Source organism: Pinus tabuliformis, chromosome 9 (assembly GCF_031772625.1).
Source record: "Pinus tabuliformis cultivar Carrire ecotype Pingquan chromosome 9, CPIR1, whole genome shotgun sequence".
In the NCBI taxonomy this organism is placed as follows: domain Eukaryota; kingdom Viridiplantae; phylum Streptophyta; class Pinopsida; order Pinales; family Pinaceae; genus Pinus; species Pinus tabuliformis.
Genome location: NC_142307.1, coordinates 386,612,873 through 386,623,590, shown reverse-complemented (window position 1 = coordinate 386,623,590; position 10,718 = coordinate 386,612,873).

The following is a 10,718-nucleotide window of genomic DNA, read 5'->3' as shown; positions in this document are numbered from 1 at the left end:
TCTGGGACCAGTAGTACACGCTCTGAGCCTACGATATTGGTCTGGGACCAGTGGTAGGAGTTGTACATACTATGACGCTGACTTTGGGTCGGTTGAGACTAGTCTGGGACCAGTGATACACTCTCTGAGCCTGCGATACTGGTCTAGGACCAGTGGTAGGAGTGGTACCCACTATGACGCTGACTTTGGGTCGGTTGAGACTGGTCTGGGACTAGTGGTACACACTTTGAGATTGACTTCGGGTTAGTGGAGAATGGTATGAGACATTCTCAATCAATTCTTCTTCTTCATAGTTCAGCAGAGCTAAGTTGAGCAGAGCCAGAGTCAGCAGAGTTGAACAGAGTAGAACAGAGCTAGCAAAGCTGAGCAGAGCTAGCAGAGCCAGTAGAGCTGAGTAGAACAGAGCAGAGCTAGCAGAGCTGAGAAGAGCATAGTAGAGCCAGCAGAGCTGAGTAGAGCTAAGCAGAGCTAGGCAGAGCAATGCAGGGCACTGATGGCAGAAATAGTACAGTTGGACTTATGGATCAACAGATGGAATTCTCCCTAGTTGAGAGGGAGTGTTAAATTGACAACTAGGGCCAAACTCCATGTGGGTCAACTTATTTATGGCAGCTGATAATTTTATTGGATCCCTCTCATCGAGAGGTGTAGGATTGATCTAAAGATCATCCGATTCCGATAAGTATTTATGAAGATATGAATTTATCTTAATTATGGATTTATTATCTAGCCGACCAACAACTTATGTAGGCTCAAGAAGCCCAAACATCATGTCTCTTCATCATCCACATTTTTAGTATAAATAGAAGGAGACTTTAAGTCATTCTACACACTTACTCTCTTGAGATCTCTCTTCATCCTGTTTTGGGTTTGATGAAGAAAAGATCCAAAAGATGATGCCCTAATTAATCACAACCCTAAACTACAGCCACATGATGGAGTTATATGATGTTCTTTGAGGATGGTATACACTAGTCATATAACACAGGGAATGCAGCATCATATGCTGTCTAGAAGTATCAACATGCAACGTAGTCAAGGGATGAACGCAAGTGGATTCATGGTACGCAACAACTAATAGTTATACGCTGGGCAGTCAATGCTGGACAGTCAAGTATATACACAATGCAGTCATGGAACGCTGTCATACCCTAGATCTGGCAGCATGAGATACGTGGATATATATATATATATATATATATATATATATATACACACACTGTTCAGAAATATGCAATATAGGAATGAAGATATTCATTATGTAAACGCAGTCATATATTATGGAACCATAGTAGCTGTATGGAACGCAACATGATACAGGTCATATTCATTATGGGACGCAGTCATATTAATGATGTATGGAACACAAATGTATATACATACACTGTAGTACACAGTCATATACATACATTGTATGTAGATAGTCATATATATTATGGAACGCAGTCATTAGGGATTATATACAGTGTTCATGAAGTGATATTGCCTAGGTATATAAACTTTGGTGGCATAGAGATAAGAACATTGTAATTATGTGTGATCTGGGCACATATATATAACACAGTCATGGGCAGCAGCATGATGTATGAGATATTGTGGATGGGCAGCACAATGATACATGGAGCATGGGCAGTAGCATGATGGGTAACACAATGATACATGATGTATGGGTAGCATGATGTATAAGATCATGAGCAACATGATGATGCATGATGCAGCATGATGGTGCTTCACGATAAGGTGTAGCAAATGGACGAGATGTAGCATGATGATAGGTGAAGGAGTCACCTTGGAGAATCAGTTGAAGCAGAATGTATTCAACGGATCTCATCGTTATACGATATGATCTATGCTAGATCTAGATAAGTCAAAGTGTTGACTTCTATTGTAAATGTACTATCTCTCTCTCTCTCTCTCTTTCTTTGCTGAACTTTGAAGAACATAAAAGAAGAACTGATCAAGGGTTTCCCCACACATTGTGGGGTTTGTCCCTGGCTAGCACCACATCTTCTGTCCTCTTGTCTTGGCATGTCTTCTGCGATTTATATTTATGTTCTATCTACAGTTTACTTTATGCTGATGTGATTGCTAATATGGAAAAGAAATTAAATAAATTGCTCTAGCATAGAACATACCCAAACTTAACACATTTCCTTCCGATATGGTCGCGGGGTCCTCTCCTTTGTATGGAAGCCAGGGGACATGATGAATCAAGTCTGCCGTGATGGGGATGGGCTCTTCCAGCCATAAACACCCATCATGCACCAGACAGAGTAGCTACCTGATGACAAAAATGGTTATTGGGGCACGGTGGAAATGTGGCACACAGAGTAGGTTCAACAGCCTGGCCTTTTCCACTCCACACAATCACTTCTGCGGCTCTAATGCTATCACCACCCCTGCAGTGTTCTGCTTCATGAGGTTTCTAGTCATGAGGTGAGGGAACTTCTCGTAGTCAGCGAGGTCCCAATCTTCAAATTTCAGGCTCAGCACGTGGCCCAGGTGTGTGCCTTCAAACATAATGCCATCTGGGAGGAGAGGGGTCTGGAGCAAGCTCTTGGTTTCATCTAGGTCATTGGGCACTTTGGGATTCCCTTTTCATAGGGGGACATAGTCAAGAAATTTTGTTGCCGAGTGCGTAGGCTGAGTATCCACCTCCATGCCTTCATCTTCTTCTTCTGTGATGATAAGATCCTACAAATATTCTTCTTCTTTGTCTGTTTCTATAGTGACAACTTTCTGCTTCTCCTCCATTGATAGTTTGCTGCGCAACGGGTTCCGCGGGGACATGTGTATAGGAGCCATTGCTTGTTTGTCCTTCTTGGGTCTTGGCATGCGTGGTGATTTCAAGATTTCTGCCACAATACCGGCACCTTCTAGAACATCCCCCATAGTTAGGGCATGCACGCCTCCTCGATGGTTTCTTCTGCTATCTCCATACCATCCTTAGTTGTTACTATTGTATCTGTGAAGCAATCTATCACTCGTGAATTCAGGGACTTAATCAAAGCTCGGCTCACAACAATCAGGGTTCTGCTCGACCGCTCAATTTGCAAATGACCGAGTGTTGTTTGCTGGGTAGCCCTTTGTATTTTACAACGCTTTTGGAATTTGAATTCGACCGTTCCCCCCAAATCCGATTCATTAATGCTCCCTTGGCGGCAGATTTTCCCAAATTTTGACCATAAATCGTGTCTTAAATGCCTGCTGCCCGCTCCATTTGGCCTCATGTCGAGCATCCCATTGTGAATAGTGACTTCAACGGTCACTTTCTAGCCAACCCGCGCGGCAGTGCAACCCCCCGTGCGTAATCGCGGACCTTGTGCCTCTTTGCTTCTGCGCGCATCTCCAATATCGTGTAGTTCCCTCTCAGAATAGTTTATAGTCCTGACTCCCTTCCAACTACCTAGAGTGCTAAGACTGTCCTTCCCTTGGCTAGTCAGGTGGTCGCACCACCCGTGAAAAGTTTCATTCGATCATTCACCATGTTGCTTGGAGAATCTATACCTTTTACTATTATGGTCAGCATCACGTACTTTATTACTTGCATAGCGCTACCCTGGTCATTGTTCTTAACAATATGTGGTCCAAGCCAAGTCATCAGACTGATCAATTTGTGACAATAGGCCTTAACCCTGTCATCGTGATCGCACGCACCCTGCCTTACCATTCTAGTCTTTTTGCTGAGAAAATCTTTCTTGATTTCATCCTCCATCTTCTTGAATTCCGCATCCATGAAAGTGCTTTTCTTCCTTAACCGTACCCTTTCTTCTTCAATTTTATGGAGTCTAAGGTTTCCTTGTTTGATTTCTTCTTCAAGTCCCATGTGTTGTGGCTGTGTGATCCCTTCTTTCCGGGCTTTGCGAACCCTCGTATCTACTGGTACTACTATGTGTGGACTAGGCTTTGCATTCTCCATATGGATTACAGCATTCGCTTCGTACTTCAGCATCGAAAGTGCTCGTGCGGTCAGGGTTTTGTACATGGTCCTATAAGCCTAGAGAACAGCTGGTATGCGCAGGTCCCAGTCAGTTCATTTCACATGGTGGACCGTGTTTAGTGCTTCGTGTATTTTGTCAAAAGATTCTGCGTGCTTGGTCTTACCATACTTCTTGGTCTCAACCAGATGGGTCGTTCGTGCCATTATCTTTCCCGCTCCTGGTTGTTGGTCATGTTTCCTATCGCAAGGACAGTGTGCGTTGGTGCAGGTTACACACCATATGCTTGTACCCATATGGAAAGGTGGGCGTGTAGGCTATTTCATTTGTCATACTTGGCTTTCATCCACATCTGAGGCTTTCCAAAGTGCATGCGCATCATCCTTCTGCATTCGCACCAATCCTCAAAAATTCTTTTATGCGTACCACACCATCTTGCAGGCGTAGCACGTAGTACCCATTTCAGAGCGTCGAAATGCTGTTGTTTTGGTACTTCTCTTTCAAATTTTTTTAGGAAATCATCCACCTCACTCAACCCATCATACATAGGCAGATCCCTTACCTTTGTTGTCACATAGCGCAACAACATTGTCATCATGTTACAGTTGAGCATGGTTACCTCGTGTAACTGGTTCTGCCATCATTCTATTTCCTCGTCCGAATCTGAGGTGCAGGAGCTTTCGCTCTCCCACGAAATCCTGCCATCCACTATTGGATTTACCCAGTCCTTATCTCATGCGGTTATCTTATAGATATAGTCTAGATCATCCTCGCTATTGTAGTCGTGCACTGGCTCTGTGTAGCGTGATCCTTCCGCAGGGTCTAAAGGTACCACTACGCTCAGTGACTTTTTTCTCGAAAATCATCTTGCGCTTCTTTAGATTTATCATCCCATTCATGTCAGTGGCCCAATCTATTCCTAGTAGCACAGGATAGGGATTGTTGTCATCAACAATCTCTATCACTTTGAAATATGCAAGCGTGCTCGCACATTCGATATCTACCATTATTCCCTGCAATCTTCCCATAGGTAGGATCTTTTGCTAGTTCACCATTCATAATTGAATAGGAGACCATTGTAGCACATGCTTGCCCATGTGCTCCCATGTCTACTTTGGCAGGACGTTTGCGTCCGATCCTAGATCCAAAATCACTTGATCCATTTCATATTTCCCGATCTGCGCGGTCAATATCATCTCCCTTCCTGTTCGCGTTGTGTGCTTTCCGAGCTTTCGGACTACACGTGGTTCTCCTGGCGCGGTCCTAGCACATCTAGTTATGAGTTCTTGCAGCTCCTTCACAGCCTTGCTGTCACACAGCAGCTTCATGCATGTCTCTAGGAATGTAGTGAGCATTGATGGGTCCATTTCTGGTTCCAATCTGTCTTTACTTCCTTAAGTAGAGGCATTCATGAAGCTCTTCTTAGCTTCCATGAATGTCTCTTTAACGCACTCCAGATCAAATTCAGGTTCCTTTGCCGAAACCTTGCGAACCCAGGTACTTTCTTCGGGCTGCTTGCCTTTGTCATCCCCTGTCGTAATACTGCTTCAGAGCATGATATTTACATTTGGGTCTTCCTCGCGTGGTTTAGACCTCATCATTTGTAGGTTCTGAGTTGGGGGAGGTTGGAGTGCTCCTTTATCGCGCAACCTCGCTATCAACATGGGATAGTCCTCCATCTCATGATTAAACTGGGTACAATATAAGCATGACGGTCTCATTGGATTTGTACAATTGTGGGCATAATGCCCTGGTCCTCCGCAATTGTAACATATCAGTTGTCTGCGACCTCTTCCTAGTCCCATTCTGCCTCAACCTCTTCCGTGCCCCTGAAATCCAGTGCACGCCATCCCTGCATTTTGATTGAGGGCATGTGTTTCGGTCTAAAATCTCTAGGTAGGAGTCTGATCCATCATCAGTTCATAACTTCTATAGGTATGCTCATCGTGGCCTACTGACCTGCAGAAATTACAGAACAATTGCTGGGAATTCTGCATATACTTCTGTAATAGATGGCAGTTATCTGTAGCATGCTTCCCTGCTATCTAACAAATCGTGCACCATAATGTAGGCACCGTGATTGGTCCTGCTTGCACCTCCGGTCTCAATGGCATTGGTCCTCCTCCCGCAAGGTAGTTCATGAAGACTAGACAATGGTCCTTGTCATTTCCCTGGCCTTTGCACTTTATGCACCATACCTCCTCGCGCGCTTCTGGGCGGATTGTCCTGTCTTGTTTCAAACTCTGCATCTCAAGGCACAAGTTTTTCAACTGCGCATGGATCTGTTGAACTCCTAGGTTAGGATCTTATATCGGGGTCTCATGCAGTCTCATTGAAATCTCCAAGGCCTCGGCCTGAGTGGTTAGCTTCAACTGTGACAACACATTCCTTAGATGCAGCGTTAGCAATGCTACAAACCATGCACAATGTTGCCCATCCATTAAGGTCATATTTGCTTCACGAATTGTACACTTCAGTCTCTGATCCAACTCCCAGGGGGTCTCGCCTGGAAGCATCACGATTTCCTTAAATCCAATGATCAATTGTGTCTCTGATTTTAGCCTGCTAAATTCCTTGTTTAGTGTGGCTTGGATATCTACGATCCTTGCATTCGGATTGTCATTGGAATGCTTAATGTACCAAGTCAGTGTGTGATCCTGCAGAGTGCTGACCAGCATTGCTTTCTTTATATTTTCATCCGTGACTCCCTGCGCTTCCCATATAGCCCTTACCATGAACCAAAACTGGTTCGGATCTTCATTCCCTACTCCTTTGAACACCGACAACTTTATCGCACTTGCCATATTGAACTGTGGTGGTGGCGAAGGTGGTGTGGGCGAAGACAGGGGTGAAGATGGTGAAACTGGTGGTGGTGTAGGTGGGGGTGGTATGCATGGAATTCACTACTTTATCAAACTGATCACACTTCTTGGTGAAACCTTCACGAGCTCTTCCTCTCTTTCTCATGGAAGTGAAATCAAGGGGCTAGTTTCTAGTTCTACGCTACCTTCGTTTATGTAGATCATCCCACGTCACGTAGCCCCAAACATCAATTTACTCGCATAACCCGCTTTTCACATAGTAGCATTTTATCCAAGTGTTCAAAGATTTAACGTACTTACCTCGCGGTCCTTTGAGGAAGCATCGTTCCACCTCACTATAGCTGACTGAAGTATCTATCGTGAACTCGGTAATAAATCCTCCTATAATTCGATCAAGCTAGTGATCCACAACACACGTGATCTTATCCTCCGATGCTTACAGTCTGCGCACCAACTCTGGAGTCCACACAATAGGTTTGTCGAGCCTACACCTTCCTTGACTATCTGCTAGCTTCACAATCCACTTGTACAACTCAAAGGGGAAGGATGCAAAGAAAATTTCTTGGATTTCCGCATATAAGTAGCAATCTAACCACTCTTCCTTTGATAATCGCGGATTCTTGTTTTCTTATGCCACGAACTTGTGAATCTTTCTGTCCAACCACTCTTTAATTCCTTTATTTTTCGGATTCCAATGATACAACATCAGACATCTCTATGCAGATCCCGATCCTGACAACAGAACCATTTGTTGGCTTATTGGGGCCTGACCCAGGTTCAGAGTTATTTTAGCCAAACAAATCCCGGTACTACAAGCCCTTTCGGAAACAGTCCACAGAGCGTGGATTGAGGTCTCACTTGAAGTAGTATGGGAGGGTGCTAGAACTAGGTTTCCACACCCTGGAGATGTCTGATGAGTTCAAGTGGTCCATGGTTTGACCTTACACGTAGGTGGCTTCGCGCACTTTCCCGTACCTCGTAGCCTGATATACTACCTTCGTGCGGCCCTACTCAGGGGCTGAACGCCGCGCTTCTGCGTTATTACCCAAGACCTTACTAGTATTCCAATGTTAGTTGATTATTTTAGCCTACTTGCGTGCTTTAAGTTATACTTAACAACATAAACCATTCATACAGGTGCGCGCAGTAAATAAACAATATATTTGCAAATTATATCAAACATGCATTAACCCAAGAACAGATACAGATAATTATGATAAAGCTTCTCTTTATTAATTCCTTCCTTGGTTACAAACTTGACTCGCCCTGTGCACTCAGCTGTAGGGGTCCGCATCCTCAGCTGCGGACCACTAGGCCTCTGCGCACTCAGCTGTAGAGCCCTCTCCTACTCTACGACCCAAAAACACACTTTACACTTTGACTTAGTCACTTAGACTTCTCCCTCCTTCTCCTTCCTTTTCTTCTTAGATCCTCGCTCTATTTATACAATCCCATGGTCTGTGACCATGGGTAGGTCTATCCAGCTGACATTACATTACAAAACTAGGGTAGACAACCCTGTGACTCTATCATACTTTCATGCCCCGCGCCCGCAATTTGCGGAGCTTTACAAAAATATTCAGTCAAAACTTGGGCTTTGGGCCCCAAAACATGCCTTGGGGGGATTCCATGTCCAACACTCGGTCATATGAGGAAATTCACACGAAGGGCTACGATAAGGGGGGCTAAAGGGGAAATTCAAAAAATTCCTGTTTTCACCTCTTTCAGAGAAAAATACCCATGCCTGTGTCACTGTGTTGTTTCCATGGAATGCATCTCACCTACCACATCAATGCACTGAAAGCATAGTACAGAGTTTTAATGGGCAGATGAACCGGTAGCTAAAGACTTTAATGGAGCATGGTGAAGCAATAGAGAGGTACCCTAGGACTCAGGAAGGTTAATGGCTTAGTATGGAGCCTCGTCCCTCTACACAGCACAGGACTGCAAAAGCAAGCACTTACAGGTGACCCAAGCCCCCATTTCACAGAATAAGGCACCCTCGCAGTAAAAGAAGAAGTACTAGGAGCTGACAGAGAAACACAAGGTGCCATACTGTGAATAAATTACAGCCTGAGGCCAATGCGATCACAGGGACTTTCATTTACTGTTATGTCTAATTATTTACTTAGCTTTGTCATATAATATGCCTTCCTTTAAATGGGACATTTGTTTCTGTAATATATTTTTGGGCCATAAAGCCATTCACGACTAATACAACTAGTCGACCTGACAGTTGAGTCTAGAGATAGATATTTTTTCTGTAATGTAGCTTCTTGCTCGCCTCTCTAGATAAATAGGGGAAAGAAAGACTCAGTTCAAGTTCAAAAATTCTAGAGAAAACACTACATGTTATATTTTCATATTGTATCCCCTTTGTAATACAAATCTTTTCAGAATATCAAGGAAACAGTGGTGAATCCCTCTTCAAACAATTACAGTATGTGTTCCCCTTTGTTTAACTCATTTTTGTGTCCATGCTTCTTCCTTGAATTCATGTAACTATTTTTTATAGATGTGTTTCAATCTCCCTCACAGATTCATTAGTATATATATGTTATTGCAAATGCCTGTAATTGTTTCATAGATTCATTTGTCTGAACATTGTTTATGTATATGCTTGTGAGGAATATTGAGATTATATCTTTAAATCTACAGGACATGAATCATAGCTCTCAGCTCCCCTTTCATTCATTATTTATGCTTGTAACCCAAATAAGAATAGAGATCCTTAATGCCTCAAGCTCTGTGTGTTAAAATAGAAGTCTTGGAGCCTTATTCTCTATGTGACGAGTTACGCCTCTCTTTTCCTCTCTCACACACTCTGCAAAAGATTATTATCTGTAAGACCTTGAAGCTCTTGGCCTCCATTATTTTTATGCTTATTTCTGAGATTTGAACTTGTGAAGAAGTACCAAAAACCCATGTTTTATTTCTTTGGATTAATGAACCAATCTATTTCCTATGTACATATGTATCTATAGATCATAAGTGTTGTCTCCAGTTTCCTACAAAAAAATTGTTTGAGACACACCATTTTAGATGTGCCCAGGAGCTGGTCTTGAAGCAATCCAAGGCTGCCTCACAGGGCACCAAGTGTACTTCAGGCATGGCTCTCCTAGAAAATGAGCAAAGCTCCTACTCTTGGCCATCTTTCACTTTTAATTCTTCATTAGCATGCAAGAAAGAACAAGCATGGTTTTTTTGGAGTCACTGTTGCTTTTGCAAGTCATGGTCCTTTTTGTTCTTAAGCCAATAGTTCTTTGCAGATGTCATTAAACCAATGGCACCAACCTTACTGTGTTTAGTTACTCGGTTTTCGACTCATCCATGCCTACATGATCAACTCATGGTGAATATAAAAACTGGTGTATCTTCCAAATATGGAGAAATTCCCCCACAATTGTCGACTCATCCATATCCACATGTGTTAAGCCCTTAGGCCTGTAGCAGACCTCAAATATGGCATAAGCGCCAATCTTGGGGGACTTCTCTCCTAATTTTTCACATGTTCAAGCCTTCCTCTCCAAGCTGTAATAGACTACAAATACAGTAGAAGTATTGGGCCTAGCCTATAATGCTAAAGAGCTACCGACTCATTCCTCCATAATGGCATATTTCCAAAGATGGCACAAAGGCAAAATATAGCGCATAAAACCAAAGAGTTGTCAACTCGTCCATAATATAAACATATGCCATTTTCTAGTTGGAGGCCTGAATACCCACATGTTCGTATCCTTTTTCTTAATAACATTTCTTAAAACTTACGAGCTTGTGGGCTTTTGACCTAGCCCACTTGTCCTTAGCACCTTCCCTTGGTGCCTTTCCTTTGAATTTGGCCCAAGGCCCTTTAAACTCTTGCCCACAGTGCTATTTTTTTATTAATAACTTGAAGGCCCTTGGTAACCAAAATACATGAAACCACCACAAATCATATACCTAAGTGCACCTTTCACTA